The following is an 8,714-nucleotide window of genomic DNA, read 5'->3' as shown; positions in this document are numbered from 1 at the left end:
ATGAAGGGTTTTTGGTATTTTATGATGGTAATAATGTTCTTATTTGATGAAAATTTGTTTGAGTGTTGGTTGCATCATGATTAATTGCTATTTATAAAAAAAATTTGGTTTTGCAATGATTTACATGCACTATTTAATTCTCGTAAAACTCGAAATACAGTTTTTAAGCGGTAAAATGATAGTTTTGTCGTTTCGGATGGGTGAAATGTGTTTCTATGGGGAAAAAATGGAAAATAAACTAAATGTTAGTACGTTAAAGTGATTGGAACAAGAAAAATCAGAAAATAGCATATTTTATTGATAAATAAATCAAGAAAATGATAAAAATAAGGGAAAAAATAGAAATACGCTTCACAAAAATAAGAAAAAATATAATGATTGTTTGTGGATGTATGGTAGTGGCAAAGCATGAGGTTTAGCCTCAGTTTGCTCTATCTCCTTATCAAAGTTTGTGATTTATCGCTTTTCATACATCAAAACATGACAAAATGAACCTCTACACCTATGCAACGAAAGCAATACCTAAACGTAGGGGGTGGGATGTTTGAATGGTGCGATTTGTGTGCTGATTGTTGTTGATTTGCTGATGCATATCACAATATAGAGTTTGTTGTATCTTAATTAAGAGGATAGTAGCATGAGCGTTGTCTCGATGCTATCCTTATATCGCCGCAACAAGTTAGTGAATAAGCATTGGAAAGCCTGGTTGTGCACAACACGTTTCTGATTGAAAATTATGTTTGAGCACTTTAGGATTATCCAATTTTGCATGTGCATGTCAACCATTGTAACAGAATACAAAGAACTGGATGCATATCACCTGTTTTCGATTATGATGACCCACGCTTGAGTGTGGAAAGGCAACCTAAGCTGTAGGATAGATGTTCATTTCTTGGGGAATTATTTGGAAAGGACACATGGTATCTCTTGGAATACTCTCAAAATGAAAGAGTGGAGTTGGTTAGTTTGTTCTATATGTTGAGCAGGGCATCAAGGGGCCAATCCCTGCGATGTAGGAGAGCTGCAGTGGGGCCACAGTGATTTCACTGAGAGGTTGCCTCCCATGTGTGTGATTATCGTGGCATTTATTGCCAATGTGTATGGGTTCTCCCTCTATGAAGTTTATAGAAAGGGAAACGTTGGACTACAAATCTAAAAGCACATAGATTAGGCTTTAGGACAGTCCGTCCTTTAGCAGTAGATAGATGATCTTGGCCTGCGAGGCCGTGTGGGTGTGTTTGTCTGTTATGAGTATGAGGTCCGGCTAGTGCCATAGCCAGTGCCGGCCCATTTGAGGTCCTTTCAAGTCATGTCTTCCTCTTTTTTTGTTTGGTATTTATCTTTATGAAATCAATAATATCTGTAATAACCTAGTAAAAATTTTTATACCTTCTAATTTCAAGATGTGTACTTGTTAGTGAGTTGAGCAAATAAGCTATTTTCTCATGTATATCTACTACAACAAGACTCCAATGCTTGCTACATCATGCACATCAAATTTTTGAGTTAATAAGCTTTTTCATGATATAGATCCACTGAAACAATGGGACTTTAATTTTTGCAATTACGCATCATTCTCTACCACATAGCCCACATAACAAGTCACTTAAGTGTCTAATAATCACTACTTAAAGCCACATGATCATTAACTCCCAAGGCTGCACTTAACTAAATCCTACTATCACAATAATGAGCAAGTTAGAGAAGTCCACTTACTAAGAAGTCTATCACTTACCATTCTATAGACAAAGATGAACTCTTCCACAAGATAGAGTGTGCCCCATTTTCACACTCCATGCCAAAAATCCCATGACATCCACCCCCTTTGAACTTGCGCGTCCTTCGGAGGTGCCACATAGGTAACCCACTGTGATTAAAAACACAAACACCTGTCATCTTCATATTGTAAGCCCAACTAGTCCCACCTGAATTGTAAGACATCAAGAGTATAGATATCCCATCCTACATGTATCCATCAACATCCACCCCTAGCAATGATAGCTTCTATAAAATTTCAATACTTGTAAATCCATGTGGCATCCCAAGTTCATAGTCAACTCATCTTGAGGTACATATTTAATCTCTACCAATGTCTCTTCCTCATCTCCATCAACCTCCACCATGTTTTACCAAGCTCACCAATGGAGAGTCCCAACTAACGATTGCTCTTTCTAACCATTTGTAACTTTGTATATAAACCTAGATATCAACCAAACTTTGTAGGGGCCTTCCTAGGTATCAAAGCCCATTTTGGATGCATCAATCACTATTAATTCACTTTTTATTAAAACATTTTACAATATCCTTAATTTTTCATTGCTTATCCATATTGTAGTCTCTTATAGCCATTTCTTTCGCTTGGCTCTCCAATCCTACTGGTGCTTTGGCATATGCCAAAGTATTAGTGTACAACAGATTCACAATCTTCCTCATCCATATCCATGTCATTATCTTCTTCTTGTTCCACACTATCAATATCAATACCTGTATCTAGGTCATCCAATTCATATATTGTAGACTCCCTTTGCTTAAAGAGCTTGATCCATTTACTAGCTATAAAAATTGTGTAATGCTATCTTGTCCAATTCAATAAGTGACTAGGTAGCTACCTTACCACATGCGGACCAAACCATCACTTAGACATTTTCTGACTTGCCTAGACCGTAGCCTTCCACTATGCTCCATTTGGTCTCACATTTATGGTGGTCCAAATGCTCCAACTTAGCTTTGAAGAAGTCAATGCCAGGGAGGTGACCTGCAATGCAATCATAATTAGCCACTCTCCTAGAGCTTAGGGGATAACTCTATGTGTGGGTGGGTGTGCGTGTGTGTGAAGGGGGGGTTCTAATGTGAACATAATATGTGAGCCCATCAAAGAGACTTTCATGTGAAAATAATCTGCGAGTGTGTCAAAATGCGTGTTTCGGCATGGGCTAAGGAAACCACGCATATACGAGAGAGAGAGAGAGAGAGAGAGAGAGAGAGAGAGAGCCCGCGCGTCTGGAATTAAAGGTAGGCGATTAAAGCTGAAATAGTAAGTGGCAGCAATAGCTGGTTCAAAAGCTTATAAGCGACGTCGCTAACAAACGCGATCGATATTTATAAGAGAGGCATTAAGGAGGAAATTCTACGGGGTCTAGTAGTTACAGCACTCGTTCTTACTCGAGATTTTCCGTAACTTGACGTGAGCCACGCTCCCGGGTGTCGCCCATTTGCCCCCTTCGACGATGTCTATGCGCTCGAAATGCTCGGGGGCAGCGGCCGCCAGGGCCCTTCTCCACGAAACCTTTCCACAAGAGAGAGGCCGGCTGCTTCACAGCCACCTCGAACACCTCCACCTTCTTCGCATGGACCTTTGCGGAAGCCATTCCGCTCGCTCGCTCTCTCTCTCTCTCTCTCTCTCTCTCTCTCGTGGATCACTGTACACTGCAGCCAGCTTCTGCCCGCTCGTTTCCCTCTACCGAGCGCCGAAGCCCCGACCCTTTATATAAGAGAGCTGGCGCAAGGCCATTACACAGCTCACGGATTGACGTCGTCCTTTCAGCACGCGCGGTCCCCGTACGTCTGGTACGCCCTCAAGACGGCTGATAGCTTTTCCTTTCCACGTATGCAGTAGTAGATAATCATGCCGTAACTTTTCCACCTTCCGCGCATCTTCGGATTTTCCGGTATAAAATGCCACAGTCGCGACGCCATGCGCGATTTAGGTTGATTCGCGACCAAGACATCAAGGATTCACGAGCAAATTGACGCCTTACACTTGGCCTTCTCGTGACGTCTAGCGTCCACATTGAAGTTTCTTAGTAGGTTTCGCAACTGCAAAATGAGGGATTCTCTAACCACGCATGCAACAAAAGCACCGAAAGGCCTTTACCTCCCAGAATTTCTTCGATTTCAAATCACGCTTAGCTAATGTTGGACTCAAACACCCTCTTGTCGTATGGACGAATAAACTATCCAAATCCAAATGGGTCTTGAAGTTTTTTCTTGATATGTATGGCCTACCTCGGAGCATTGGAGTTTAGATAGAAGAACCTGGGGTGCATGCACTTCGGGAAAGTTTGGATGGTTTTTCATTGCTCAAATGGATGGTGAATTATGCTCTAGGATGTCATTAGACTTGACTATGCCTCTAAGCTAAAGCTAACTGTAGCAAGGGAAGTAGGGAGGAGGAATGCATGCATCTAATGCTCTCGGCTCTATGCACAAGCTCGATTTTTCATCCAGGAGTTTTGCTCAAATGCATGTCACTACAACAAAAAGGCTCCATAGACGCGCTTGTAGATGCAATATTTGAATTGTGAAAAAAAATGTCGGGCGCGTTTATTAACGCGTCTATTTCCGCATTTACAAAATCGCGTCTAAAAGCGCGCTTATGATCAGAGTTACATGCACACTTAGACGCGCCTATAGACGCGCGTATAAACGCACTACATAAATATATAATCATATTTATAAAAAAGTGGATATATTCATATTGTGTGTCTATACACGCGTGTATCTACGCATCTAAAACCGCGTTTACTCTGAAAGTTTTTGACGAGAATAGACGCGCATTTATCCTGCAATTTAGACGCGCTGATAGACGCGCAAAACAAAGGTATGAAAAAACTAACAAAGCCACATGCTCTCTGGTTTTTTTTCCCCATCAACATCAAATTATATACTTAGGGAAAAGAGAGAAAGATTATTTTGAAGATTGGATACTGAAAACAAAACAATGTAAGCACAAAAAATTTCATATATATAGATGAAACGTTTTTACATTATGAGTTCTAGTGCTTGTGACATCATGGTCGCAAGCACTAGCTGAAAGTAATACATATCAAAAATGAAAATTACAAGCCAAGGGGAGGCATGCATGCATGGGGCTTCTTTATATCTCCTCAGAAGAGGCATCATCATCGCTACCACCACCACTGCCTGTGCCGCTGCCGTTGCCGTTGCCGCCACCGCTACTGCTAGTCCCCCCTTCGCTATTCTCAACTGCATCAGGGTTCGCCTACACAAAGGATTAAAGTATATAAATACCATTACAAACAATAAATTAGAGTTATCTATACTTTTTATGTAAAAAATAAAACATACCTCTTCTGGTGGTGGAATCCTCATGGCGCGATTATATTGCTCCTCCGTGATGAGTCCCTCCTCGTAGAAATGCTGCCAAGTGGACGCCCAGTTATGACTTGGATGGTAGCCTACCTCTCTAGGAGTAGGCATCCTACCAACGATATGGAACTACAAAACAATTTGAACATACAACGGATTAAAACACACTATATAATGAAGTGAAACAAATTACAAAATTTAATTTAAAAACGAAATCAAATAATACTTACAAACTCAGCCTCCCATGACTCCCTGCCACCCGATCCATAATGCGATGATCCCATGGTTGCCATGTGGATACGTCGCGCCTCTGCACCGCTTGCCACAAACCATTTTTTTGGTGCTTGAAGGGAATCATGCAATCTTTGTATGTGGCATGCACGATACTCCTCAAGTAGGCTATCACTTCCCTCCCCTCAAAGTCATGCAAGATACCACCAACATCAGTGATAGAGTAGTACATTTGTGGAGGCTCACCTCTCTCATTTTCCGGTGAGGGTAATCGAGAGCCACCACCTAGGCAACCCCCACAAAGCCCTCGACCTCCTCGTCCTCCCGCACCACTCTCCCTCCTCCCTCGACGTGCACTACTTTCTACCTCACTCGATACACGTGCCTCTGCAGATGTATGTGCTTCGGCCGATCCATGTACCTCAACTGATCCTTGTGTAGGCAAAGATGTGATAGGTGTCCTAGACATCACACTGAAAACCTCATCTGTAGTGGGAGGGCGACCAAGATAATTGGTCATCTCCCCCATGAATTGCTCCTTGTTGAATGGGGTGTTGGAGGATCCAGGATTCCACATCTACACGAGAAAGATCATATTACCATGTGTAGATAAAACATGTTACATACAGCATCTATACCTGCGTCTCTGTGCGCATTTATACCTATGTCTCTGTGGGCGTCTGTCAGCGCGTGTATCCTCGCGTGTACACTGCAGACTACACGCGCCCTCACACGCGCTCAAAGACACGCCCCCAGAGAAACGTTTTTCGCGTCTATATCTGCGTCTACACTGAGATGTAGACGCGCTATCAGACGCGCTTGGTCGGCTGATTTTGGCAAACGACCGCCATTATTGATTTATAAAATGCAATACATAATGGAATCACAAATCCTAAATACACAGACAGAGCAGAGAGAGGAAGATAGAAAGAAAGAGAGAGAGAGAGGGAGGGAGAGACTCACCTTGGGTATTTGGTGTGGTGGGTGGTGACGCTTCTTCCTTCTCCTTCTTCCTCTCCTTGATAAGTTACCCTCCCTTGATGCTTGCTGTTTCTTCTTGTTCTCCTCTCTCTTGTTCTCTTTTTCTTCCTCTCCTTGGCTTTCCTTTTTCCCTTCTTGTGTGTTTGAAATGAAATTAGAGGTGAGTCATGAGGAGGTGGGGCATGAAGAGACTAGGTGAGGCATAAAGAGACTGCATGTCGGCTAAACTCAAGCTTCAGAACCGCAAAAAACGTAGGAAATGAAAGGCGTAGTTTGAAAAGAAATGATTTAAGTATGATTTGAATTTTGACGTGTGCGTCTATTTTTGCATGTATAAGCGCGTCTATTTGCGTGGATATATAGATGCAAAAGTCACGTCTATTTACACGCACGTTTACACACGCTTATAGATGCTGTGATAGACGCGTCCGACTTTGCGCGTCTAACATGCGCATCTATGCCTCGTTTCTGTTGTAGTGTGTATGATAGGATTGAGGGAGGAGAAAATTAGCAAGACCAAAACCAGTAAAGAGACTTGCTAATTAGTTCACTATAAGCTAGGTCTAAGATGGGGCCCACTATTGTTAAGCTGATGCCACCCACTGCAGGTGTGTGCATATATACAAATGATATGGGAACTCATTGCTAGATGCTCTTATATACATGGTCATCTTTAGGCGATATGGAGTTGGGCACAGAATATATGTACTATAATATCTAATTCACTAAAGAACCACGCGTGGAATGCACAGGATCCAGAATGGTGGAGTGACTTTGAGATTGAGATGAAGGCCTAGTAGATGAACTTAGGTCCTGATGTGATTTTGTTGGACACTTACACTATTCTTCTTACCAAGGATGACATATGATTTTTAATGACAAGAAGTGCTTAAAAATAACCAAAATTACGAATATCATGGGAAAAATAGACTTCGTCGAATGCGGCGGTGGCAATCAGTACAATTTTAAGCGGCAAGTACCTAAAGTACTAATGCTAATTTTCATGGGAAATCAGACGGTGGTGGAGGGCTGAGCTGGAGTTATCCTGGATACAAAATGACGTCAGGAATCCAATGCAAATGTCAAATCTCAATTCCGAGGTCATTTGATTCCCCATTTAATCCCCTCAAGGTTCGGGGTTGTGAAGCAGCTACTAGATTTGGAAGTCAAGAAGACTGTGGCGGGGCCCAGATTCATAGATTTCGATGCCACAGAGTCACTCGTCCAGATGGATCTTGAATCCGATGTCGTTTGCCCCCTCAAATCGGAAAAATCCACTTACCGAAAGTGTGAATGCAAGAGGCATGAACTAGATAAGTTGATTAAGAGTTTAAAAGCTTTTAACAAAGAGCTTAGGCATCAAATAGCCATGAAATGAAACAATTGGGGGGGGGGGGAAGAGGGGGGGCGTCAGTTTTTTACGCCCCATTTTTCCTCCCTTCATCATGATTTTCTGACCGCCTGAGGTAGGAGGAATGTTCTGGCCATGAGATGCTTCTATCCTTCACCTTCCATCGCCACAAACAGATCGAGGAATGATGCAATGAGCAAAGAGATAAAAAACGAGTATTTCTCTCTCCTCCCTCTCTCTCCTGCATAGAGGCAATTCTTGTGCAAGAAATCAAGAAGAAGAGAGGCTGAAGGATACTTGTCCTGCTGTGATCTCATTGCTTCAAGATGAAGTTGAGGCTGAGGAAAGAGGTTCAGCACTAAAGAATGGTTGTTGGTCGGTCTGTGGGCTGCCCAAAATAATTATTAAAAAATCCGCAACACGTAAGATACGCGGTATGCTCCAATTTTACAAAGAAATTTGATTGTTTTTGTTGTTTCATGGTCCAAATGTTGTTCATATGCGATGAATTTTTGTTTGAACCTTGTTTGCATCATGATTGAGGGCTATAACTACATAAATGTAGAACCTGTGATGATTTAGAGTCGCTATTAATTCTTTAAAACCCGTAAAATGTTATTTTTAATGAAAATTAGTGGTTTTTTTCGATTTTGAGTTGGAGAAAAGGAGTGGAAATGGGATAAAATCAAATAAAATATTAAGTTTTAGTCAAAATAATAAGATAATATAAATAAATTAGAAAATATCTATTTTTATGAATAATAAATAGGAAAAAATAGTAAAAAATAGAGAAAATTAAAATTTTCACGCTAAAAGAATATGAAAAACTAAGATTTATGTGCATGAATGTTTGGTGAGGTAAAAGCATGGGGTTAAGCCTCATTTTAGTCTCGTCCTTTGTGTTATAGTACGTGTTTATTTCTTTTTACATACAAAAATGATACAAAACAACCATTTACACCTATGCAACACAACAACACCTAAACGGTGAGGGGGGGAGGAAGTTTGTGCGACGATATAATTGCTGAAAAGATAAAAATTT

The 8,714-nt window shown here is 41.3% G+C and overlaps 1 long non-coding RNA gene across 1 annotated transcript; it reads right to left on the bottom strand.

Moving 5' to 3' along the window:
• Positions 1–1,731: 1,731 nt before the first annotated feature.
• On the bottom strand, positions 1,732–3,443 carry LOC148035855 (uncharacterized). Its single transcript, XR_015691000.1, has 2 exons — positions 3,163–3,443; positions 1,732–2,755 (listed from the first exon to the last, which is right to left on the bottom strand). It is a non-coding gene; the product is annotated as an uncharacterized LOC148035855 (long non-coding RNA).
• Between the last annotated feature and the right edge of the window lie 5,271 nt (positions 3,444–8,714).

This window comes from Lygodium microphyllum, chromosome 5 (genome assembly GCF_053477565.2).
Source record: "Lygodium microphyllum isolate KBCC chromosome 5, Lygodium_microphyllum_v1.1.10, whole genome shotgun sequence".
NCBI lineage: Eukaryota > Viridiplantae > Streptophyta > Polypodiopsida > Schizaeales > Lygodiaceae > Lygodium > Lygodium microphyllum.
This window is presented reverse-complemented; position numbering and strand designations above follow the sequence as displayed.